Below are 27,466 nucleotides of genomic sequence, written 5' to 3'. Positions count from 1 at the left end.
TGTTCACTCTGAGAGCTGGCTCTGAGGGAGCTGGATCAGTGTCAAGGACTCTCTGTGTGTAACTAAAAGGGGGAACTTGGTGATGGGATACTGGTTTATGGGAAGTTATTTCATCCATGGAGGCCGGTATCCATTACCAAATCCCCCTTTATTTACACATGAACAGCCCTTCACCGTTGTCTTGCCTCATTCAGAGTCAACCATCAGAGTACAGGAAAGAGCCAGGCAGCTAAATGATGTGGTGTAAGACAACAATCTCTTCCTCAATGTCAGCAAAACAAAGGAGCTGGTCATTGTCTTCAGGAAGTGGAGTGGACTTCATACCCCTGTCTGTATTACTGGTGCTGAGATAGAGATGGTCAACAGCTTCGAGTTCCTGGGAGGAATGATCACCAACAATTTATCCTGTCCATCCATGTTGATGCTAAAGTCAAGACAGCGCAACAATGACTCTACTTCCACAGGAGGCTAAGGAAACTCGGCAAGTCCACAATGACTCTTACCAATTTTTATAGATGTACCACAGAAAGCTTCCTATTTGGATACATCACAATCTGGAAATGGCAACTGCTCTTCCTGAGACCACCAGGTGTTACAGAGAGTGCTGAACACAGCCCAGTCCATCAGACAAACAGCCGCCCACCCACTGACTCCGCCTACACTTCCTACTGCCTCGGGAAAGCAACCAACATCATCCAGATCCCATCTACCCCGGCTATAATCTCTCCCACCCTCTTCCATCGGGCAGAAGATACAAAAGTTTTAAAACACGTACAAACAGATTCAAGAACAGCTTCTTCCCTGCTGTTATCAGGCTTATGAACAGACCTCACCAACTTCACAGTTGAACTTTCTCCATAACTTTTCCTGTTCTGGTGCCCTGATTAGATTAGATTACATTACATTACAGTGTGGAAACAGGCCCTTCGGCCCAGCAAGTCCACACCGACCCGCCGAAGCACAACCCCCCATACCCCTACATTTACTCCTTACCTAACACTACGGGCAATTTAGCATGGCCAATTCACATCTTTGGACTGTGGGAGGAAACCGGAGCACCCGGAGGAAACCCACGCAGACACGAGGAGAATGTGCAAACTCCACACAGTCAGTCGCCTGAGGCGGGAATTGAACCCGGGTCTCAGGCGCTGTGAGGCAGCAGTGCTAACCACTGTGCCACCGTGCTGCCCACCAATGTAAGTATGGGTTACATTGTATGTACCAATGTAAGTATGGGTTGCCTGTATAGCACACAACGCCCTGCCCAGTGGCGCAGCTGAGGCTACCTTATTGAATGTTTTTGACAGTAAAGATAGATAGATTTTTGAACAATAAAGGAATTAAGGGTTATGGTGAGAGGGTGGGTCAGTGGAGCTGAGGCCATGAGAAGATCAGCCATGGTCTTATTGAATGGCGGAGCAGGCTCGAGGGGCCAGATTGCTCCTAGCTCTAGCTCTTATGTTCTTACAACAATACTTTTCACCGTATTTTGGTTTGTGACAATAATAAATCAGATCAAACAAAATCTGATCAGAAGGAGGCCATTCAACCCATCATGTCTGTACTGTACTACCCAGTTAGTCCCACTCTCCAGTCCTACATCTGTAGCCCTCTGAATTCATCTCTTTCAAATATATCTCCAGCTCTCTTTTGAAACCTCCAATGGAATCCACCTCCACCACTCTCCCAGGCAGCACATTCCACGTGCACAATATTACGCAAGAATGGATAGTCGGAGTCTGTTTCCCAGGGTAGCAATGTCAATTACTGGGGAATATAGGTTTAAGATAAAAGGGGTAAGTTTAAAGGAGATGGGAGAGGCAGATTTTTGAACATAGAGGGTGGTAAAAGTCTGGAATATTCTGCTGGAGGAGGTGGTGGAGGCAGATAAATAGCAATGTTTAAGAGGCATCCTGACAGATACAGGAAAGGCAGGGAACAGGGGGATTCAGAGGCTTTTACTTTAGGAAGGCATCATGTGTCAGCACAGGCTTGATGGGCCAAAGGGCCTGTTCCTGTGCTCTACTGTTCTTTGTTCTTTGTTGCCCTTTAGCATCCAACATTGAAATGAAAACAAACCAAGTGTATCCAATCTCTCCTCATAGCTAATATCCTCCAAACCAGGCAACGTCCTGGTTAACTATTACTGTACCCTCTCCAAAGCCTCCACATCCTTCCTACAGTTTGGTGAACAAAACTGTACACAATAATCCTATTTGAAATAACCTCTTCACTTCTGTCTTCAATTCCCCTTGCTATAAACACTAGCCTTCAGTTCACTTTCCGACTATTTGTTGTGTGTACATACATTTGTGATTCATGAACAAGGACATCCAGATACCTCTACATCCCAGACTCTGCTACAGCTCTGTCAGTATTTGTCTTCTTGTTTAATATCCTCCTCACATCTTACTTTCCAACTTTTCCTTCCTTCATCATCAAATTTAGCAACCTCTAGTCCCTTCATGGATTGTAAGTAAACATTTGGTGTCCCAGCTCCAGTCCATATGGGGCACCACTTGTTACTACTTGTCAAATAAAAATACTACCCATTTATATCCACCATCTACTTACTGTTATCCAGTCAATCTTCTATCCATGTCAATGTTCCCACCTGTACCATGACCCTTCAGTTTTCATATTAACCTTTGATGTGACAGCTAACCAAATGGAAATCTAAGTGCAGGACAAACACTTTTATCCTTTTATCCATAGCACGTTATTTCTTAAAAATAATCTCCAATGAATAGTTCATATAGATATTTGTTACACAACAACGTGTTGCCTCTGCCTCTACTTTGAATAATTTTTCAGAGTGTCTTTGCTAACAGTTCCCTCAAGCTTCAAAACTTGGCAAATCAATGTTTAGAGAACCATCCCAGCTCATTTCTAATTGTCAACCTGAAACGTTAACTCTGTTTCTCTCTCCTGAGAGGCCACCTGACCTGCTGAGTATTTCCAGCATTTCCTGCTTGCTTGTCACATTGAGCACTTTGCTCTTGATAAGAACCTTTTATTTGGGAAGAGTTGCTCAACGTTGTTGTGTTTCATGAAGCTGACAATTGACCATCGTAGCCTCAAACACAGACTTGGGATGTCATTAGCATCTCCTTGACGATGTCATTTGCTCAATTCCACCTTTTCCCTTCTGACTCTCTGGGTGACACATATAAGTTTGCTGTTTCATACTAACGTGCCACATTTCAATTTTTCTAACTTATAATTCATGCTCTCAAGGCAAGGGAGCATCATTGTTATACTGGACTCCTTTAGTTGAATTTCAGCAGCTTAAAGCTGCCCCCAGGGTCCCATTATTTCATTCAGATAATGGATAGCATTTCAGATTTGAAACTCATTATTCTGCCTGGAACTGACACATAGCTGCCAACCTTATATTCTGTTTGTGGCGTTTTCATCAAAAGGAAGTTCTCTCTTCCCCCGCTATCAACAACAATTCGGATGAGACTGTCTTAATCATGCTTTTTATCAACCTTTCATTCTGTGTCTGCCCAACAGGCAGAGATCTGAAATGAAAATGTACATTTTAAGAACACCAGAGAGACAGGATGATTAAGAACTGTATTTTGTTCCCGGGTATAGATTCCAGCAGGGCTGACAATTTATCAGTAAAATTGATCCTTTTCTGTCGCTCGCTCTCCCTCCCACTGTGAAGCATTTGTGTTGCTGCACTATCTGAAATACAACAAAACTGGAACGATTAAACTCAAACCAAAACAGGAACAAAACACCAATTTCTGAAGGAGAGACGCATTGGACGCTAAATGTTGGGTGGAAACTTGTTGGGGTCTGGGTGAGGGGTTTGTGGCAGAATCAGGAGAGGAGTCCAGTGAGGGACATCTCAAAGTCAGGAGCATCTTTTATCAAAGAGTGAGGGGTGGGGAAGGGGAGGGTTTCTTTCTGGACAGTGGTGAGTTGTTGATTAAGGGGGAGTTACAGTTTTTTAAACACTTCATTAATGATATTACCACTCTGCTACTGTCTTCCCATTTCAGGGTGTGTGAGGAGACCTGAATAGGCTGGTGAAATGGGTGGGGGAGTCAGGGCTTGGGGGCAGGAAGTGAAAAACAGAGGTGGGCATAACGACATGGACGGGGTGGGGGCTAATTCAAGGTGGGTGTGGGGGTTAGGGAATGCAGAACAGCATTGAAGGGTATGGTAGGCTACAGGAGGGGAGGTTATTGGCAAAGCCCCTAACCCCAGAGGGGATACTGAACAATATCTGAAACAACACACAGGGTGGACACGGTCAGTGTTAGTTTCAGGCTGAATACATGGGAACAGGTGAATACTGTGATCACGAGCACTTCTCTGACTGAACATATGCCAGTCACAGGCCAGTCTAATCAGAAGGCTAGGTTAGAGTGGTGCTGGAAAAGCACAGCAGGTCAGGCAGCATCTGAGGAGCAGGAGCATCCAGCATCTGCAGTCCTTGTTTTTACCTCAGTCTAATCAGGAGACAGTTTGGAAGGAGGTTGGAGGAGTTCCAGGAAAAGGACAGTCCTCCCAAGGAGTTTGGCACTGCAGAGAAAAGAACAAAGAAGGAATAAAAAAGCAGGAATGTTGGAAATTATCTGAAAAGTACAAAGACTGAATTTCACTTTGCTGTCCATGTACACCATAGGAAATGCAGAGATCACTTGGTAATAACAAACATGGGAGATGGTTGAAGCAGATACAATCGCAAAGCTGGAGAAACAATTAGACAGACACATAAACAGACTGGGAATAGAGGGGTATGGACCATCTGCAGACAGATGGGATTGGTTTAGACTAACATCCTGGTCGGTACAGACATGGTGGGCCGAAGGGCCTGTTCTTGTGCTGTTCTGTTCTATATTCTATGATATTTTATGCAGCACAACTAGGATACAAAGCTGGGAATCTTTGCTTCTAGGTCAGAGCATTTCCTGGGTGGGTGAATATGACCCAGGGCAAACTGCTTCAGAACTTGGGATTCCCATTCTGGTGTGACAAGTTTTCTGGTATTTGAGCTGGACAGCCTTGGAAACAGTGCAGAGGCTGTGGTTTGGGAATGGGCAGGGCAGGGGGCTGCTTCCCACACTGTATGGAGGTTTAGAAATAGAATAAATCACAAAAGAGCTCTCTGGCCTTCACCCCTTTATAATGTGCTCATCCTCCTCATGCATAACCGTGCCTTATCCATACCAACCCATGCTACCTCATGTCATATCCAACTACCATTATCTATCATCACCTCCATGCCAATCTGTGCCCCTTCATGGTCCTGTATAGACCCTATTTCAGCTTAGTGCTAATTGATACCAATCCATCATATTCCTCACACACCATCCCTGCCTTCCCCCCCACCTATTACCCTTCAATGACAATTCAGGCAATATTTATCAGGTGCAGATATCAGAATGATATGAAATAAAGTTCAAAGTGTCTGTTTAAGACTTTATATTTAGAATCAGAGATTCATAATGAAAAAGCATGTACACAAGGGTCCTTCTGCCCATCGAGTTTGTACCACCAAAGCTACACTTCATCTACACTCAATCTGAATAAAAATATACATTTTTAGAAACCCTTTCAGAGTCTTTGTACTCCTTCCACTGTATGATCTCTTATCATATCCAACATAGGATTCATATATGTAATCACTTACAAACATAAACTTTGGAATTCATAGTCCCACTTCAGTGAGTCCATAACCATTCATAGCACCAGTCTCTACTGTGGAGAAAGAAATGAAGGCTAGGGAACTCGGGGAAGTAAATATTGGTGTATTGAAAACAGTCCATAATACAGAACAGGAGGTGCTGCAGTCTTAAAAACCCCAAAGATTGATAAAGCTCCAAGACCTGATTAAGTGTACCCCAGGATGTTGTGGGAAGACATTACTGTGCCCCTATCAGAGGTATTTGTGTCATCTACAATCACAGGTGAGGGGCCAGAGGACTGGAGACTGGCTAGTGGTGTGCATTTATTTAAGAAAGGCTGTAAGGAGAAGCCTGGTAACTATAGAGCTGTGAGTTTGGCATCAGTGGTGGGTAAGTTGTTGGATGCATTCTGAGAGAGAGGATTTGGAGAGGCAAGGACTGATTAGGGATAGTCAGCATGGCTTTGTGCTTGTATCATAAACTGAACTGAGGTTTTTGAGGATGTAACCAAAAAGATTAATGAAGATAGAGTGATAGATGCTGTTTACATGAACTTTAGTAAAGTCTTTGACAGGGTTCTGCATGCTAGTAAAGTTAGACCACATGGGATTCAGGCTTGCCAATTGGATACAAACTTAACTTGACAGTAGGAGACAGACGGTGTTGCTGGAGAGTTATGGTTTGGATTGGAAGCCTGTGCCAAGTGGTATACCGTAGGGATCAGTGCTGGGTCTGCTTTTGTTTGCTATTTATGTGAATAATTTGGATGAGAATATTGGAGACATGGTTAGTAAGTTTGCAGATAACACCAAAATGGGTGGCATTGTGAATGGTGAAGAAAGTTATCTAAGATTACAGAGGTCCTGATCAATTGGGCCAATGGGCTAAGGAGTGACAAATCAAGTTTAATTTGGATAAATGTAAGGTATTGCACTTTGGTAAAGCAAACAAGGGCAGGACTTATACAATTAATGGTCGGCTTCGGAGGAGTGTTGTCATACAGAGAGACCAAGAGGTACAGGTACATAATGTTTTGAAAGTTGGTCACCTGTCGACAGGGTGGTGAAGGAGGTGTTTAGCACACCTGCCTTCATTGCTCAGACTTTTGAGTACAGGATCTTCCTAAGGCCACTTTTGCAGTACTGTGTACAGTTCTGGTCACCCTATTATAGAAAGGCTATTATTAGATTGGAGAGGTTCATAAAAGATTTACAAGAATGTTGCTTGAATGAGAATGCTTGATGTATAAGGGTAGGCTGGATAGGCTGGGGGTTTTATCATTGGAGTGTAAAAGGTTGAGGGGTGATCTTGCAGAGGTTTGTAAAATCATGAGTGACATAGATAGGGTGAATCACAAATATCTTTTCCCTAGGGTGGGTGAGTTCAAAACTAGGGGGCATATTTTTAAGGTGAGAGGAGAAAGATTTAAAAGGGACCTGAGGGGCAACTCTTTCACAAAGGGGGTGGTTCATATGTGGAATGAACTGCCAGAGGAAGTGGTAAATGCAGGTACAATTTCAACATTTAAAATACATCTGGACAGGTACATGGATGGGAAAGGTTTAGAGGGATATGTGCCAAATGCAGGCAAATGGAACTAGTTTAGTTTGGGAAACTTGGTTGGCGTGGATAAATTGCACGCAAGGGTCTGTTTCCATGCTGTATGGCTAGATGACTCCACTCTGTGCGCCATAAGCTGGTGCTAGAGAAATAAAGCAGGATAATTATTTAACGACTTTCCTAATTTGTTCTCCCATATAAGTAACAGTACATGTAGCAGGTCTCAGTAAGGCAGGAATAGCTGATGATAACAAATCTTTTTTGTGCAGAAGTCCATGAAAATATCGCCTCCCCTTATCTTTCTGTCTCTAGCTTGGGGAAAATCATTTTCAACCTCACCATGTGGACCAGGCAACCAGGTAAGTTCTGTAATAGATGGCTTAGTTTAAACTCAAACAGCAGAGGTGACAAACATCCCTTGCAAGCTGAATGAACTTTGAATCACAGAATCATATGATCAAAGCCTTTCAGAATCACAGAATTGTATTGTAGTGATTGTAACGGGGTCAGCCAGGAGGGCATCACAGAACATGAGTTCTCTAACTAGGGCTGTGAATCTAATCAGGGAGCCCTGGCTGTCAGATATAAACAGGAGTGTCAGGGCTGAAAAATGTGTTGCTGGAAAAGAGCAGCAGGTCAGGCAGCATCCAAGGAACAGGAGAATCGATGTTTCAGGCATAAGCCCTTCTTCAGGAGTGACAGGGATTCTGATCACTCTGAGAGGTGGTTCTGAGGGAGCTGGATCAGTGTTAAGGACTCTCAACTTGTAAATAAAAGGTGACTTGGTGACAGAATACTAGCATCAGAGGAATTATTTCACATAGAATCATAGAATCATATAAACACAAATCGTAAAATCACAGAATCATCGAATCACAGAATTTCAGAATTGTTAAGACTTAGCAGGAGGCCACTTGAGCCATCATGCCTGCACTAGCTCTTCAAATGAGCCTCATACCAATCTTTGCTTTTTCCCCATATCCCTCACATTATTTCTATTCACATAACCACCCAATCCCCCTCTGAATGCCTCCGTTGATCCTGCCTCCACCACATTTCCAGGTAGTACTGCTTGCTGTGTGTAAAAGATTTTCTGCACTTTATCACTATTTCTTTTGCACCTCACTTTACATCGATGTCCCTCTCATTCTTATTCCTAGTACAAGCAGGAACAGCTTCTCCCTGCCAACTCTGTCCAACTCATTCATGATTTTGGAAACCTCTTTCAAATCCCCTCTCAGCTTTCTTCATTCCATGGAGAACAGTCCCAACTTCTCCAGTCTATCCTCATCGCTGATGTTTCTCATCCCTGGAATTATTCCTGTAAATCACTCTGCACTCTCTCCAACACATTCATACCTTTCTAACAATGTGGCACCCACAGCTGTACACAATACTCCAGCTGGGGTCAAACAAGTGTCTTGTACAACATCACCTCCATGCCCTTATACTCTATGCCCCTGTTATAAAGCCGAGGACACTATGTGCTCTCTCCCCCTGTCCTGCCACCTTCCATGATCTGTACACGTATACACCCAGCTCCCTCTGCTCCTGCACCCCATTTAGAATTGCACCCCCCCCCCCCATTTTATATTGTCTTTCAACGTTCTTCTGACCAAACAGCATCACCTCACACTTCTCTGCATTGACCCTGACCTGTCTCCCATCTGCCCACTCTATCGACTTGTCAATGTCCTTCTGGCGTTCCTCACTGTCCTTCTCATGCTTCACAATTCTTCCAACTTCAGTGTCATCTGCAAACTTTGACATTGTCCTGTGCACACCAAGATCTAGATCATTAATATGTACTAGGGAAAGCAAGGCTCCCAATTCCCATCCTGGGAGAACTCCACTATAAACCTTCCTCCAGCCTGAAAAATATCCATTGACTATGACTCTCTGTTTGCTATCACTCAGCCGGTTTTAAATCCATGTTGCTACTGTCCCTTTTATACTGTGATGTATAGCTTTACCCACAAGACTGCTGCCTTGAAATGAATCAAACACTTCCTGGAACTCCACATACACCACATCAGATGTGTTATCTTCATTGAGTTCTTCAAAAAACTCCAGCAAGTTAGTTCAATATGTTTCCCCTTTAGAAATCTATGCTGACTCTTCCTAATCAACTCATCTCTTTCCATGTGACTAATCCTATTGCTCATAATCGTTCCTAGAAGACTCCCCAGCTGTGACGTTAAGCTACCTGGACTGCAATTGCTGGGATTATCCTTACAACCCTTCTTGAACACGGCTGTGATGTTTGCAATTCTCTAGTACCTCCCCTGAGTCCAGGCAAGTCTGAAAGACGGTGGCCCATGCCTGTTTAATTTCCAGTCTCTCTTCCTTCCCAATCCTTGGATGCACCACACCTACTCCTGGTGCCTTGTCAACCTTTGGGACCAAATGAGTGGAATCAGTGCCTGGTTTCACTGGTTGCAGATGTGTTCTCTTTATCAAATTGTCATCTCTTACTATCCTATCATTGCCTGAGAATGCATTAGACAAAAGCTTCTTTGTTTCGACTTCCCCTCACCAGCCTGTCATTTTACAGCTTCTGTTATGCTTCCATGGATCACTGCTGCCTCTACCCCAACTTGCATTCAGAGCTGTTCACCCATCACCTGCTGCTCTCACTCATCCTCACTGGCTCCAGGCCTGGCAAGGCTCAAGATAAAAATCATCCTTCTCTTAAATCCCTCCTTGGCCTCACCTTTCCCTTTCTCAATTACTTTCTCAGACCTTCGAAACACCATAATCTCTACACCTCCCTGGCTCTGGCCTTGGGGGGGGGGGGAAGGGATCTCTGATTTGATTTGCTGATTTGAACCCCTGGTGGCCATGCCTTCACTTTTCAAGGCCCTTAAGCCTTGAATTAATTCCTTGAACCTCTCCGTTCTCTCTCTCACTCTTGACTCCTTTACCATGTTCCCTCAAACATCCCTCTTTGACCAAGTTGTCAGTGGTAGAACTTAAAGACCGTTACGTGGATTAGTGTCAAATGTTGTTTAGTAACAGGGCACTGTGGCACCTTGAGATGTTCTATTACATTGGTGATGTTACATAAATGCAACTTGTTGTTGTTAACACGTGACCACATTGTTTGAAGTTGAATCCAGTTTCTGGAGAATATTGATGTGTAGTCCCCAGTGCAGGGAGCAGGGCGGGCTGCCCTCATTCTGCAATACTGATCCTGGAGCACCTTCACCTCCTCCTGTTACACTGCGTGAGGAGTTTATTGTTGACAATTTGTCAGTGTCCCAGCCTTTGACTTGCTCTGTGATCAGCTCCCTGTGTAATAAGAGCCTTTAGATCTAAGAAATGTGGATTTAGTTTGAGAAATGATTCATCAGTTCCTTCTCATCACTATCACTGACAGTTCCAGTGGTACACAATAAATCCCCCTCTTCACCTTTGTCACATTAAATGTGCACATTTATAATGCCTCCTCTCTCTAATTTGCATTTAATTAGCATTATCAGTCTGATTTGCCTCTGCCTGATGTGAATAACATGACAGTTTTCATTGAGCAGAATTCCTTCCTCTCACACTTTCAAACCATCTGTACAAATAGTTTTTAACAACAACCAAGAACAACTTACATTTATGCAGCACCTGTAATGTTGTAAAACATTCTCAGAGGAATATTATTAGATAAACCTGATGAAATAACTCTTCAGAAGCTGACATCCCATCACTGATCACCCTTTATTTACTAATGCATAGCCTTTGATAATAGCACTGCCTCACACTGAATCAGACATTCTCAGGATCAATAACCCTGACACGCACCCTTTCATGTCAGCCAGGGCTCCCTTATTGGAACACACTAACAGCCCCAATCAGGGAACTCCTATTGTATGAGGTTGAGCTGGCTGACCTCATTATAATCACGACACCTGACATTAAGACACGCAAGGAGACTCAACAATGACAGGGGAGCAAAGTCATTGTGTGAGGGATAGGCTTTGAGATGTGTCTAAAAGGATGACAAAGAGTTAAAAGAGGAGGATTGGCTTTGGGGGGGGGGAAATTCCACAGCATGAAGTCCAGGCAAGTCAAAGCATAGCGGCAAATAACAGAATGATTATAAATGAGGGAGCAGAACTGAAAGAGTTAAGAGGTTAGGGCAGCTTGGGTGGGGGAGGAGGTTACAGAAATAGTGAATGATGTAACCACAGATGAATTTGAAATTATTAATTAATTAATCTATTAATTTCCTTCATCAATAACAATAACATCAGAACTAGGAGCAGGAGGAGGCCATTCAGCCCCTCGAGCCTGCTCTGCCATTGACACAATCACGGCTGATTTCAACTCCATGTTCCTGCCCGCTCTCCATAACCTGCAAACCTGTTAAGAATTTAAAATCTGGTGATCTCCTCCTACTCAATGGCCCAGCATCCACTGCACTCTGGGGTAGTAAACTCCACACGTTCACCATCCTCTGAGAGAAATAATTTCAATGAAGAATAAAGAACAAATAATTTCATAAATAATTTCTTCTCATCTCTGTTTTATAACTGTGACCCACTTATCTGAAACCGATGTCCTCTTGTTTTAGATTCCATACAGCCTACCCAGCATGTCTGCATCAATCTAAATGGGCAGTTCAGTCAGGTTGCTGCCATCATTCTAGTAGAGACCCAAACCAACAAAGATGGAGCTATTAACCAATCACAATGGCCAATCTCTATCAATGAACCAACAACATCCCTGGAGTATGAGGTGAGGAGTGGGCGGCACGGTGGCACAGTGGTTAGCACTGCTGCCTCACAGCACCAGAGACCCGGGTTCATTTCCTGCCTCAGGCGACTGACTGTGTGGAGTTTGCATGTTCTCCCCGTGTCTGCGTGGGTTTCCTCCGGGTGCTCCGGTTTCCTCCCACAGTCCAAAGATGTGCAGGTCAGGTGAATTGGCCATGTTAAATTGCCCGTAGTGTTAGGTAAGGGGTAAATGTAGGGGTATGGGTGGGTTGCGCTTCGGCGGGTCGGTGTGGACTTGTTGGGCCGAAGGGCCTGTTTCCGCACTGTAAGTAATCTAATCTAATCTAAAACCCCTCAGTGTGGGGGAGCTTTGAGAACCAAAGACCCAAACTCATCTGTTTCTTCAAAACATTCCCCCTTACTGAACGCCACATCCCCAGTTACTCAGATACTGCATCCCAGAAAGGTCATCTTTGAAAGGAATTACTTTTCCATTTGATGATTGAATATTATCTTCTTCTGTCACCTCCTCAGAGAGTCTTCTTGATAGATTCACAACACCCTCACTGTTATGCTACTTCTGAAGGTTTAAATTGAATTTACCCCTTTAGGACAGCCTTCATCTTCTGGTGAAATAAGCTAATCATTTGCAACTTTTATTTTCTGTGTATTCGATAACCTGACCTGGAGATCACAGATAATTGCCAATCTGTATAAACTGACCTCAAGAATGAGCCGTTACCCAAGATTAGGGATCTGTTAAAAATGCCTATTTCGGCCATCCTTCCATCAGACAGAGAAGACAAATGCAGTTACTTTAAAGAGATGGATCATCTTTTCAAAAGATGGCTAAACATCACAACTGCAGAGACTGTACCCCAAACGGAGTTGCACTGAACGCTGTCAGTTACTGGGGAAAAGAATTATTGACATTCTAACGTAGTTCTGCTATCTCCACTCCTGCTCCTGTTCCTGCTCCTGTTCCTGCTCATGCTGGTGCTCTCACTGGTGCTGCTGGTGCTCTCACTGGTGCTGCTGGTGCTCTCACTGGTGTTGCTGCTGGTGCTGCTGGTGCAGTTAGGGGAACCACCTGCCAGGTACACAGCAGCCACTTCAATCTTCACTCTATTTTCTTTGATGTATTTATTCTGATGACCATTGTTTTGGTCTTATTGATCAATCCATATTCTGAACGTCTAGATTGTAGAAGAACAGAGTACGATGTGAGGAATGCTGGGCAAGCCAACTTGGACACATCAGCCAATCTGGTGCTGTCATTCAAGAAGGGAGTAAAGGGTTAACCAGGAAACTCCAGGCTGGTCAGTCTCAGCTCTGTGTTGGGGAAACTTTTGGAAGCATTTCTGAGGGACAGAATTAATCTGCATTTGGAGAGGCAAGGATTAATGAAGAACAGTCAGTGTGATTTTGTTAAAGGGAGGTCATGGAGGACCAAGTTGGTTGAATGTTTCAAAGAGATGGCCAGGTGTGCAGATGAGGTCAATGCTTTTGATGTGGTCTACTTGGACTTTAGCATGGCTTTTGATAGGGTCTCCCAAGGGAGATTGATAGTGAAGGTAAGAGCCCATGGGACTCAAGGACATTTGACAAATTGGATCCAGAATTGGCTGAGTGGCAGGAAGCTGAGGGTGATGGTTGAGGGTGATTTTTGTGATGGGAAGCCTATGCCCAATGGGATTCCACAGAGAGCAGTGTTGGGACCCTTGTTTTTTGTGCGTTATATAAATAATTTAGACTGAACGTAGGAGCATTGATAGTAAATTTACAGATAATTACAAAAAGGAGTGAGATGGTAAATAGTGAGGAGAATACCCTTAAATTACCAGAGGATGTAGATGGGCTGGTCAGCTGGATGGATCATGGATGGAATTAAATCCAGAGGTGGGAGGTGTTGCACTTGGGCAGAACAAGTAAGAGAAGGAATACATGATGAAGCACTGAGGATCAGAGGGACTTTGGTGTGTATGTTCACCTGTCCCATAAGGTATCAGAACAGGTGGATAAAGTGATTAAGAAAGCATTATGGGATACTTGCCTTGATTAGTCGAGGCACAGAGTTGAAGAGCAGGGAGGTGATGCTAGAACTGTGTAAAACATTGGTTTGACCACAGCTGGAGTATAGTGTGCAGTTCTGGAATCCAGATTATCAGAGGGAGAGGGGGCAGGGGGAGGTTTCCCAGGATGTAGCCCTGGGCTGGAGAGTCTCAGTGATGGAGAGAGATTGGACAGACTGCGGTTGTTTCCCTTGGAGCAGAGGAGATTGAGAGGAGAATAGGATTGAGATGGATAAGGTGATGACAGGCAGAGACAGGATAGACAGGAAGAAATGTCACCCCTTGGTGGAGGGATCAATCACCAGGGGGCATAGATTTAAGCAAAAAGAGAAAAGGTTTAGAGGGGATGTGAGGGCAAAGTTTTTTTTTCCCAGAGGATGGTGTGAATCTGGAACTCCCTGTCTGTAGGGGTGAGAGAGGCAGAAACCCTCATCACATTGAAGAAGGATTGAGGTATGGAGTTGCAATTCCAAGGCACACAGGGCAATTGGCCAAGTGCAGGGAAATGGGATTAGAATAGTTAGGTGGTTGTTTGTGACTGGCGTAGATGTGATGGGCTGAAGAGCCTTTTCTCTGTGCTGTAGCTCTCTATGCCTCTATGACACCCATTGACCTCGTGGGCACAGTGGTTAGCACTGCTGCCTCGCAGCGCCAGAGACCCGGGTTCAATTCCCGATTCAGGCAACTGACTGTGTGGAGTTTGCACGTTCTCCCCGTGTCTGCGTGGGTTTCCTCCGGGTGCTCCGGTTTCCTCCCACAGTCCAAAGATGTGCAGGTTAGGTGAATTGGCCATGCTAAATTGCCCGTAGTGTTAGGTGAAGAGGTAAATGTAGGGGTCTGGGTTGGTTGCTCTTCAGAGGGTCGGTGTGAACTTGTTGGGCCGAAGGGCCTGTTTCCACACTGTAATCTAATCTAAAAAAAACAAATCTGTTGATGTCACCATGAAAGACCCTCCTTCTCAATCTCACCCCTCACCTTAGGTGTGTGAGTCTCAGTTTATACTCCCAGCAGCTGTATCTCTTTAATGTGAGAGCAAATCTATGGGACTCTGGGATTGCGCTGACTTTACCTTTTTTAAAAAATATATAAATCAATAAAGCAGCTAGATTATCTGTAAATCTGAGATGTTTTAATAGTATATATAGTTAATTGTCAATAAACTTCAAGATTATCTGTCTCAGTACAAATCCAAGTCATGCTTATACATGTTCCATGGCCTAACATATCGAAGATGACACCATATCAGAGAGGACAAATCATGAGAATACATTGTGAGCATTGGCATTTTTTAATTGATGAGGAAGATGAACAAGGAGAAAGCAATCCATTTCGTTGACAGAGAGGTTCACTCGCTGCAGGTCGCTGCTGACTGTGAGGCTCAATCCTTGACAGATCCAAACGAAGACACCGCTAAGTGGTGTTTCTGCCTTTGATGCAGATGTCAGGGCATGCCGCAGGACAGGTGACCATTTCCTCCCTTGGCCAGCTGCTCAATCTGAGCTACAATAAACAATGTTGAGAGCTCTCATGTCGCAGTCACAAGGAACGATGAAGGAGACTCTCGGGATGCTGTCTGTTGGTTTGGATCTAGATACCTCACCAGGGTGGGGCATGTGACCGGTTCCTATCTTGTGCATCAACCCAGTTCACCCAAGCTGTGCCTGTTTGGCTTGGGCCCACACCATTGGAGCTCTCTCTCTTGGAGAGGACTGTAACATTCCTGATATCATTTGCCAGGGAATACCCACAATAAACGCAAGAATATATTTAAAGCAATAAATACAAACTTAAATACAACACTTGACTCAACCAGCTTTGAGATCAATTAGTGCTTTACAGGAGCTAACTTAAAGTGGAAGCATCCCTGACTTCCTTCCCAGACAGCACCTTCCAAAACCACAACCACTTCCATCTAGAAAGACAGCAGATACATGGGAACACACCCCCTGCAAGTTCCCTTCCAGGCCCCTCACTATCCTGACTTGGAAAGGTAGCACCTTTCCTTCAGTGTCACTGGGTCAAAATCCTGGAATTCCCTCCCTAAGGGCATTGTGGGTTACTGACAGCACATGGACTGCAGCAGTTCAAGAAAGCAGCTCACCCCCACCTTCTCAAGGGGCAACTAGGGACAGGTAAGACATGCTGGACCAGCCAATGACACCTGCATCCCATGAACAAATTTTTAAAAGTCAAACTTTGATGCATTCTGCTCACCTATGCAGTCAGGGTTTTGGGGAGTTTCCAGAGCAGCAAGAATGACCCAGGAGACTGTCAGCCTGTGGATGTGTCGGGTTTCGACAATCTCTGGCTTGCAACAGCTCTCGTATGATCCCTTTCAGGGCTTTCCCAGTGATTATTAGTAATCAGGGGCCAGCTTTTTAATTTGAATTGTCAACGAGGAGATCTTTGACTCCTCAACTCCTGTGACTTTCTGTAGCTCATTAATTAACTAATCATTTGTTTCAAAATGTGTCGAAACTGATTAATTTTGCATCCTTTGGTATCAGAACCACTTCTGGCAGCTTATTTAAGGGCTGTTGAATGTTTATGTGCACTACTCCCTCAGGATTACTCCCTTAATCAAGTTGAGGTTTTCGCTGTCCAATGTGTAACAGAAGCAAGACTGAAATATTATTTTTTTGCAGCCAGGTGAATGGAAGTTGCACAGGACGTTAGTGAGGCCTCTTCTGGAATACTGCTTCCAACTCTGGTCCCTCTGTTACAGGAAGGATATTATTAAACTGGAGAGGGTTCAGAAGAGATTTACTAGGATGTTTCTGGGAATGGAGGGTTTGCGTTACAAGGAGAAGTTGGATAGGCTGGGATGTTTGAAACTGGTGGGAAATGAGTCAGGCTAGGTGGTAGAAGTTGCGGTGGGGGATTTCTTTGGGAATAGTGACACAATTCTGTCCATTTTAGAATACTCATAGACAACAATGAGAGTGGTCCTAAGGGAAGAGTGCTAAACTGGGCCAACGCCAATTATGTCAAAATTAGGCAGGAGCTGGGAAATGTGGATTGGACACAGCTGTTTGAAGGGAAGTCCACATTTGATATGTAGGAGGCTTTCAAAGATAGGTTAAAGATAGTGCAAGATGGGCATGTCCAGTTGAAGGCAAAGGATAGGAAGGGCAAGATTTGTGAACTGTGGATGACAGGAGAAATCGTACGACTAGCCAAAAGGAAAGGAGAAGCGTACATAAAATCTAGGCAGCTAAGAACGGACCCTGGAGGAATACCGGGAGCCAATCTTAAACAAGGAATCAAGCAGGCTAAAAGAGGTCATGAAACAACTTTAGTGAGCAGAATTAAGGAGAATCCCAAGGTCTTTTATTCATATATAAGAAGCAAGCGGGTAACTAGAGAAAGGGTTGGTCCACTAAAGGATAAGGAAGGAAAATAGGTGAGATTCTCAATGATTATTTTGCATCAGTGTTCACTGAGGAGAGGGGCATGATGAATGTTGATATTTGTAAAGATGCATTAGGTAGGCTAAAGTATATTAAGATGGATAAATCCCCAGGACTGGATGGGATCTATCCCAGGTTGCTGGGAGAGGTGAGAGAGGAAATAGCTGGGGCCCTGACAGGTACATATGTGGCATTCTTAAATACAGGTGAGGTGCCAGAGGACTGAAGAGTTGCTAATGTTGTCCCCCTGTACAAGAAGGGTAGTAGGGATATTCCAGGTAACTACAGACCAGTGAGCCTGAGGTCAGTGGTGGGAAAGTTGCTGGAGAGGGTACTGAGGGATAGAATCTATTTATATTTGGAAAAGAATGGGCTTATCAGTGATAGACAACATGGTTTTGTACGGGGGAGATCATACTTTACCAACTTAACAGATTTCTTTGAGGAAGTGACCAAGTTGATAGTTAAAGGAAGGGCTGTAGATGTCATATACATGGACTTTAGTAAGGCATTTGATAAGGTTCCCCATGATAAACTAATAGAGAAAGTGAAGTCACATGGTGTGCAGGGTCTTCTAGCTGGGTGGATAAAGAACTGGTTGAGCAACAGGAGACAGAGAGTAGTAGTTGAAGGGAGTTTCTCCAAATGGAGAAAGGTGACCAGTGGTGTTCCACAGGGGTCAGTGTTGGGGCCACTGCTGTTTGTGATATACATAAATGATCTGGAAGAGGGCACTGTTGGTATGATCAGCAAGTTTGCAGATGACACAAAGATTGGTGGAGTAGCAAAAAGCATAGGGGACTGTCAAAGAATACAGGAGGATTTAGATAGACTGGAGAGTTGGGCAGAGAAGTGGCAGATGGAGTTCAATCCAGTCAAACGTGAAGTAATGCATCTTGAGATGTTTAATGTTAGTGCGAACTATACAGTAAATGGAAGAGCCTTGGGAAAAGTTGATGGACAGAGAGATCTGGGAGTGCAGATCCATTGTACCCTGAAGGTTGCTGTACAGGTGGATAGAGTGGTCAAGAAGGCATATGGTATGCTTGCCTCCCTCAGACGTGGTATTGAGTATAAGAGCTGGCAAGTCATGTTAAAATTATACAAGACATTGGTTCGGCCGCATTTAGAATACTGTGTACAGTTCTGGGCGCCACAGTATCAAAAGGATGTGGATGCTTTGGAGAGGGTGCAGAGAAGGTTTACGAGGATGTTGCCTGGTATGGAAGGTGCTAGCTATGAAGAGAGGTTGAGTAGGTTAGGATTGTTTCCATTAGAAAAAAGGAGATTGAAGGAGGACCTGACTGAGGTCTACAAAATCATGAAGAGTATAGACAGGGTGGATAGAGGTAAGCTTTTTCCCAGGGTGAAGGATTCAGTAACAAGAGGTTACACTTTCAAGGTGAGAGGTGGAAAGTTTAAGGGGGATTCACAGCAAATACTTCACACAGAGGGTGGTAGGTGCCTGGAATTAGATTAGATTAATTACAGTGTGGAAACAGGTCCTTCGGCCCAACAAGTCCACACCGACCCGCCGAAAGCTCTGATCTCCAGCATCTGCAGTCCTCACTTTCTCCAGGCAGAGGTGGTAGAGGCAGGCATAGTAGATTCATTTAAGATGCATCTGGACAGATGCATAAGTGGGTGTGGAGCAGGGATACAGATGTTTAGGAGTTGGGCAACAGGTTTAGACAGTGGATTTGGATCGGCTCAGGCTTGGAGGGCCGAAGGGCCTGTTCCTGGGCTGCCAATTTTCTTTGATCTTTTGTTTTTTGTTTTTCCCTAGAGCATAGGAGATTGAGAGGTGACCTTATAGAGGTTAATAAATAATGGATAAGATGGATGGCAGTTGTCTTTTCCCTAGGGTGGGGGATTTCAAGATAAGGGAGCATATTTATAATGTGCAAGATGAAAGACTTAATAAAGACATGAGGGGCAATTACTTTACACAGAGTGTGTTTCATGTGTGGAATGAACATCCCGAGGAAGGGGTGGATATGGGGATAGTTACAATGTTTAAAAGGCTTTTGGATAAGTACACGGATAGGAAAGGTTTGGAGGGATATGGGTCAGGAGCAGGTAGGTGGGGCTAGTTTAGTTTGGGATTATGGTCGGCATGGACTGGTTGGACCAAAACAGTCATACAGCACGGAAATAGACCTATGACTGTCTAGGTGTGGGGACTCACAGGTAAGGATAAAGAGAGACCATTCTATGCTGAAAATTCCCCACTGCTGTGTTCTCCTTCAACACAGACTTAATTCTGTCGGATAATGACTGTTTCTCCACATTCTCTAAATCTCAGTGCAGCACCAGATACCAGTGCATCAATAGGGTGGAACCAATGTGGCTCCTTTTGAAAGCCAGGCAGCACCTTTTGAGACATCTCCTGGAACATATTGCCAATACAATTAAACTTCACCTTGACGTGACTCCTCATCAATTGGCCCTTTCTGTTTCTAAGCTCCACCTCCATCATTCTAACATTTAACCGAAGGCAGTTACTTTGAGGCTGTTTATTTATGACGGTACATTTCACTGAGAAGAAAGGAACTCGAATTTATATTAGACCTGTCAAAAACCTCAAGACTTTCCACATCATTTTATAGTCAATGAAGTATTTTCTAAAGTCACTGCTATGCCATAGAAACACAGCCGCCCATTCGCACATAGCGATCCACATTGTGATGATTACCAGACAGTCTGCTATAGTGATGATTTGAGGCATAGCGAACAATGAGAGAACACATAGGACAGTTAGAGATAATTTGAAGTCATAGCAATTTACCACACAGCAAAAGGCCCTTCAGCCCATTGAGTCTGCACCAATCCAAAACACTTCACTATTTTAATCCCATTTCCCAGCACTTGGCCAATAGCATTACAACTACACATCGAAATATTTCTTCAATGTGATGAAGGTTTCCGCCTCTCCCACCCTTACTTGCAGTGAGTTCCAGATTCCCATGCCCTCTGGGTGAAAACAGTTTCTCTCACATCCCTCTAAATCTCCTGCCCCTTTCTTTAAATCTATGCCCCTGACCATTGATTCCTCCAACAAAGGAGTACAGGTTCTTCCTGTCTATCCTGTTTATTTCCCTCATCGTTTTATCCATCTCAATCATGGCCCCTCGCAATCTCTTCTTTTCCAGATATCTTTGCAGTGTTCTTAAACACGGGTGAGATCTCGGAGGGCTGGAGAATTGTTAATGTTGTCCCCTTGTACAAGAGGGGTAGCATGGATAATCCAGGTAATTATGGACCGGTGAGCCTGAAGTCAGTGGTAGGGAAGCTGCTGGAGAAGATACTGAGGGATAGGATCTATTCCCATTTGGAAGAAAATGGACTTATCAGTGATAGGCAACATGGTTTGTGCAGGGAAGGCCGTGTCTTACCAACTTAATGGAATTCTTTGAGGAAGTGACAAAGTTGTTTGCTGAGGGAAGGGCTCTAGATGTCATATTTGTGGACTTCAGTAAGGCATTTGATAAGGTTCCCCATTGTAGGCTGATGGAGAGTGTGAAGTCGCATGGGGTCCAGGGTGTTCTAGCTAGATGGATAGAGAACAGGCTGGACAACAGGAGACAGAGAGTAGTAGTGGAAGGGAGCTTCTCTAAATGGAGAACAGTGCCCAGTGGTGTTCCACAGGGATCCGTGTTGGGACCACTGTTGTTTGTGATATACACAAATGATTTGGAAGAATGTTTAGGTGTTCTGATTAGCAAGTTTGCAGATGACACTAAGATTGGTGGAGTAGCAGATAGTGAAGGGGACTGTTAGAGAATACAGCAGAATATAGATAGACTGGAGAGTTGGGCAGAGAAATGGCAGATATAGTTCAATCCAGACAAATGTGAGGTGATGCATTTTGGAATATTCAATTCAAAAGTGAACTATACAGTAAATGGAAAAGCCCTGGGGAATATTGATGTACAGAGAGATCTGGGTGTTCAGGTCCATTGTTCCCTGAAGGTAGCAACACAGGTCGATAGAATGGTCAAGAAGGCATTCGGCATGCTTTCCTTCATCGAACGGGGTATTGAGTAGAAGAGTTGGCAGGTCATGCTACAGTTGTATAGGATTTTGGTTCGGCCACATTTGGAATACTGCATACAGTTCTGGTCGCCACATTACCAAAAGGATGTGGATGCTTTGGAGAGGGTGCAGAGGAAGTTCACCAGGATGTTGCCTGGTATAGAGGGCACGAGCTATGAAGAGAGGTTGAGTAGATTAGGATTATTTTCATTAGAAAGACAGAGGTTGAGGGGGGACCTGATTGAGGTCGACAAAATCATGAGAGGTATAGACAGGGTGGATAGCAAGAAGCTTTTTCCCAATTACTAGGGGCATGAGATCAAGGTGAGAGGGGAAAAGTTTAAAGGAAATATGCATGGAAAGTTCTTTACACAGAGAGTTGTGGATGGCTGGAACACATTGCCAGCAGAGATGGTAGGGGCAGGCACGATAGCGTCATTTAAGATATATCTAGACAGATACATGAATGGGCAGGGAGCAGAGAGATACAGACCCTTAGAAAATAGACAGTAGGTTTAGATAGAAGATCTGAATCAGCACAGGCTTGGAGGGCTGAAGGGCCTGTTCCTGTGCTGTAATGTTCTTTGTTCTTTGTTCCAGGGAAAACAATCCCAGTCTGTCCAATCCCTCTTCATCACTGAGAATCTCCAGTCCAGGCAACATCCTGGTAAATCTCCCTTTGCCCCATCTCCAATGCACCACACCTCTTTGATAATGTGGATTCCAGAACGACACACTGTACTCCAGCTGTGGCTGGTAATGTTTGGTCATCAATCAAGGGACCAGACATGGCCCCGGTTTTAATGTTTCAACAAGAGGACAGCATATTTGACAGAATAACACATGAAGGCACAACCTTATTCAGCACTGAGACTGACCCAAATGTATATGATATAAGTGAGGACTATATTTACTGGGGTTTAGAAGAATGAGGTGGGGTCTCATAGAAACCTATAAAGTTTGAACAGGACTATACAGATAAACACAGGATGAATGTTCCTGATGACTAGGGAGTTCACAACCAGGGCGTGAACAATCTGCTACCTTGTTGCCCATTCACTGAACTTGTCCATATCCCTATGCAACCTCGTTATATTGTCCTCGTATCTTGCATGCTCCATTTACTCCTACCGTTTGCTTCCTGCTCAGTCAATCCTCATCTATCTCAACCCAACTCCACAAGCCATTAACTTGTATATCAGCCTTGATCTGTGGCATCATGTTGAATGCTTTTGGAAATTCAACTATTAGTTCCACTTTATCTACTCTGCTTGTTACATGTTCAAAACCCTCTAATGAACTTGTTAACTATGATTTCCCTTTTGTAAAACCATCTTGACTTAATCTGATTATATCCTGATTTTCTCAATCCTTTGTTAAGATTTTCTTAATGGTGGATTCCAAACTTTCCCGGTAACGGATGTCGGGCTAACTGGCTTGTTTGTTCATGTTTTCCCCCCCCCATTTTTCCTAAAAAAGCAGAGTTTTGTCTGATAACTTCCAATCCTTTGGGGTTATTCTGCAAACCAGGGAATTTTAGAAAATCTGCATTCACAATCTCTGTAGTTATCCCTTTTAGAAACTGTGGAGATAGGTTATCGGGTCTTGAAGATTAGTCAGATTTTGTCTCTCAGTATCTCCAGTGCTTTTTTCCTGCTGGTGTGAATTTCCTCACTCTTGTCAGCCCCAGAATGGTTCTTGATTTCAGGTATGAAACCTGTACCTTCAATGTCTCTGCCTTTTCCTCATTCCCTAGAAGAATTTCTTTTGCAGCTGCCTGTAAGGAGTCAATATCTACCTTAAGAAACCTCCTTTTTAAAAACTTCTAAAAGCTATTGTATTTGTTTTTATGTTTCTGTCAGTTTTCCTGCTTTGACTATTATCTATCTTGCATTCTATCTAGTTTTGGTGGCTGTTTGCTGATTTATAAATTGCTCCAATCCTCAGACATAGTACCATTCTCTTTTCTCTGTATTGTAGTGTATACCCCTCCATTATTTTATTACCATCTGTATCTTGCTTAGTGAGTCAGCAATGTAACTTTCTTGATTTTTAATAGATTGCATTTTCGTGGAACATTTTAAATTATTTCTTTAAATGTTTATTTACTGACATTTCTTTCAGTTTATTTTCCCAACTAACCTTAGCTAGATCTTCCTTCATACCTATGTAACTGGCTTTGGTTAGATTTAAAGATTTCTGTTTATGACTGGTGTATGTAGCTTTCAAACTTAATACGGAATTCAATTATATTATGGTCGCTATTACCCAATAGATCTTTAAGGACACACTTTCTAATTGACTGCATTTTATTGCACAGATTTAGATCTATGAGGCTTCGTCTCTAATTGTTTCTAAGTATCATTCCAGAAAACTGTCACAAAAACTCCATGCTTCCAGATCATCTTCCCCAACTTGGTCTACCGATGACAAACATTAAAGTCCCTTACAATGATTATATTGTCTTTGTTATGACTTCCAATAATGTCCTGTTTAATGTTTTATGTAATTGGATAACTACTTTAAGAAAGTCTATAAACTACACTACTCCCATCAGAATGCACCTGGCGGGTAATACTGAGTTCATGGTGAGGTTTTAGATTCAGCCTTGGCTTCTGTTTTAAGGAATAGAGTGAAGTTTAAGTATTCTGCGGTGAGAGACTGAACAGCTTGTTCAGAGGTTGGCAACCAATGTTTGCAGCATATGTTACCTACAAGAGGTACTGCAGCAACTTGCCAAAGTTTATTCTAGAGCACTTTCCTAACCCTGTAGAGTGACATTAGAGGTGCACAGGCTAGCACTGCATCCAACATTCATTCTCCCTCTCTGACACACACAATCCCAGCATGAACACATATTGCAGTTCCTTCATTGTGGATGAACACCCCCCCCCCCCGCCCCAACAACAGAATGGGTGCATTGTTATTCACACGAACAGGATTGGAAAATTGCAGCCGTAAGGAGAGATTGAAAAGGTCAGGGTCAGAACATAGAGGGCTGAAGGGCCGACTTAACTGATGTGTACAAAATAATGAGGGCTCTGGATAGAGGAACCAGGGAAGTCCTGTCTCCCCTAGATGCAGAGTCAGTTATTGGGGGCAGAGATGGAAAGTGATTGGGAGAAAGCTTAGATGGACATGAAGAAAATGTTTCCCCCCAAGGGGGTAGTGAGTGTCTGGAAACCACTGCCCAGTGTGTTGGCTGAGGTGGAAACACTCAACACATTTCAAAGGAGCCGGAATCTGCCCCTGAAGGGCTGTAACCTGCAGAACAATGAGACAGCGGCTGGCAAGTGGGTGTCTAGTTTTTTTATTTGACTGGCACAGACATAATGACCAGAGTAGCTGCTTTCTGTGCTGGAACCTTTCTGTGGTTCGATGGAACTGTAGGAGTTCAAGAAAAAGGTTTGCAGCCATTCAGTGTGTGAGTGTGCGGGGGTGTGCGGGGGTATGCGGGGGGGGGGGGGGGTGGTATATGACTATTTGTTTTTATTCATTCACTGGGTGTGGGTGTCACTGGCTGGGCCAGCCCTGATTGAGTGGGTCTGGAGTCACATGTAAGCAAGACCAGGAAAAGATGGCAGTTTCCTCCCTCAAGGACATGAGTGAACCTGCTGAGATTTTCTGACAGTCAGTAATGGATTTGTGGACATTGTTAGACTCTTAATTCCTGATTTTTTATTGAATTCAAATTCCACAATCTGCTGTGGCGGGATTCGAACCCGGGTCCCCAGAACATTACCTGGGTTTCTGGATTAACAGTTCAGTGACAATACCTCTTTAAACCTATGCCCTTAGTACTTGAAACAAAAAGAGAAGTTGCTGGAAAAGCTCAGCAGGTCTGGCAGCATCTGTGGAGAGAAATCAGAGTTAACATTTCAGGCCAAGTTTTCAGAACTGGTATTTAGTATTCGATATCTCCACCCTGGGAAAGAGATTCCAACTAACCCCGATCCATGCCCCTGAGAATTCTATATATTTCTATCAGGACACCCCTCAGCCTCTGACACTCGAGTGAAAAGAATCCAAGTTTGTGTGTAGTAGACAGCGAAGAAGGTTACCTCAGATTATAACGGGATCTTGACCAGATGGGCCAATGAGCTGAGAAGTGGCAGATGGAGTTTAATTCAGATAAATGCGAGCTGCTGCATTTTGGGAAAGCAAATCTTAGCAGGACATATACATTTAATGATAATGTCCTAGAGAGTGTTGCTGAACAAAGAGACCTTGGAGTGCAGGTTCATAGCTCCTTGAAAGTGGAGTCGCAGGTAGATAGGATAGTGAAGGAGGAGTTTGGTATGTTTTCCCCTATTGGTCAGAGTATTGAGTACAGGAGTTGGGAGGTCATGTTATGGCTGTACAGGACATTAGCTAGGCCACTTTTGGAATATTGTGTGTAATTCTGGTTTCCTTCCTATAGGAAGGATGTTGTGAAACTTGAAAGGGTTCAGAAAAGATTTACAAGGATGTTGCCAGGGTTGGAGGATCTGACTACAGGGAGAGGCTGAACAGGCCGGGGTTGTTTTTCCTGGAGCGTCGGAGGCTGAAGGGTGACCTTATTGAGGTTTATAAAATCATGAGGGGCATGGATAGGGTAAATAAGGTCTTTTCCCTGGGGTGGGGGAGATCAGAACTGCAGGAATAGATTTAGGATGAGAGGGGAAAAATTTAAAAGAGATCTAAGGGGTAACTTTTTAATGTAGGGGGTGGTGCGTGTATGGAATGAGCTGCCAGAGGGAGTGGTCTAGACCCAGAAGAAGACCCAGAAAGGTAGTGAGGAAAGAGATCAATCTGAGATGGGTACAGCTGAGAACAGAAGCGAGTCAGTCAGGGCAGGCAGGGACAAAGTAGGACTGATAAATTAAACTGCATTTATTTCAATGCAAGGGGCCTAACAGGGAAGGCAGATGAACTCAGGGCATGGTTAGGAACATGGAACTGGGATATCATAGTAATTACAGAAACATGGCTCAGGGATGGGCAGACTGGCAGCTTAATGTTCCAAGATACAAATGCGACAGGAAGGATAGAAAGGGGGACAAGAGGGAGCAGCCAGTGCAGGGAGGAAGCAGCCAGTGCAGGGACCACCTGCGGCCGTTCCCCTCAAGAACAAGTATACCGTTTTGGATACTTGTGGGGGGGACGACTTACCAGGGGTAAGTAACGGGGCTCAGGTCTCTGGCACGCAGCCTGTCCCCGTTACTCAGAAGGGAAGGGTGAAGAAGAGCAGAGCAATAGTTATTGGGGACTCGATACTTCGGGGCACAGATAGGTGGTTTTGTGGGAACGAGAGAGACTCACGTTTGGTATGTTGCCTCCCAGGTGCAAGGGTACGTGATGTCTCTGATCGTGTTTTCCGGGTCCTTAAGGGGGAGGGGGAGCAGCCCGAAGTCGTGGTCCACATTGGCACCAACGACATAGGTAGGAGGAGTGCCGAGGATGTTAGACAGACTTTCAGGGAGCTAGGTTGGAAGCTCAGAGTTAGAACGAACAGAGTTGTTGTCTCTGGTTTGTTACCCGTGCCACGTGATAGAGAGACGAGGAATAGGGAGAGAGAACAGTTAAATGCGTGGCTACAGGGATGGTGCAGGAGGGAGGGATTCCGGTATCTGGATAACTGGGGTTCTTTCTGGGGAAGGTGGGAACTCTATAAACAGGATGGTCTGCACCTGAACCAGAGGGGCACCAGTATCCTTGGTGGGAGGTTTGCTAGTGCTCGTGGGGGGGGTTTAAACTAACTCTGCAGAGGCATGGGATCCCAGACTGTAGCTTTAGGGTGCAGGAACTGGAGTGTAGGGAGGTTAGGAACATGGAATCAATTTCTAAGGAGGGTGCCTGTAAACAGGAAAGTGATTTGAAGTGTGTATACTTCAATGCAAGAAGTATACGAAATAAGGGAGGTGAACTTGCAGCGTGGGTTGGTACCTGGGACTTCGATGTTGTGGCTATTACGGAGACATGGGTAGAACAGGGACAGGATTGGCTGTGGCAGGTTCCGGGATTTAAATGTTTTAGTAGGGTCAGAGATGGGGGTAAAA

Source organism: Chiloscyllium plagiosum, chromosome 19, assembly GCF_004010195.1.
Source record: "Chiloscyllium plagiosum isolate BGI_BamShark_2017 chromosome 19, ASM401019v2, whole genome shotgun sequence".
NCBI classification, from domain to species: domain Eukaryota; kingdom Metazoa; phylum Chordata; class Chondrichthyes; order Orectolobiformes; family Hemiscylliidae; genus Chiloscyllium; species Chiloscyllium plagiosum.
Note: the sequence above shows the minus strand (reverse complement) of the source record.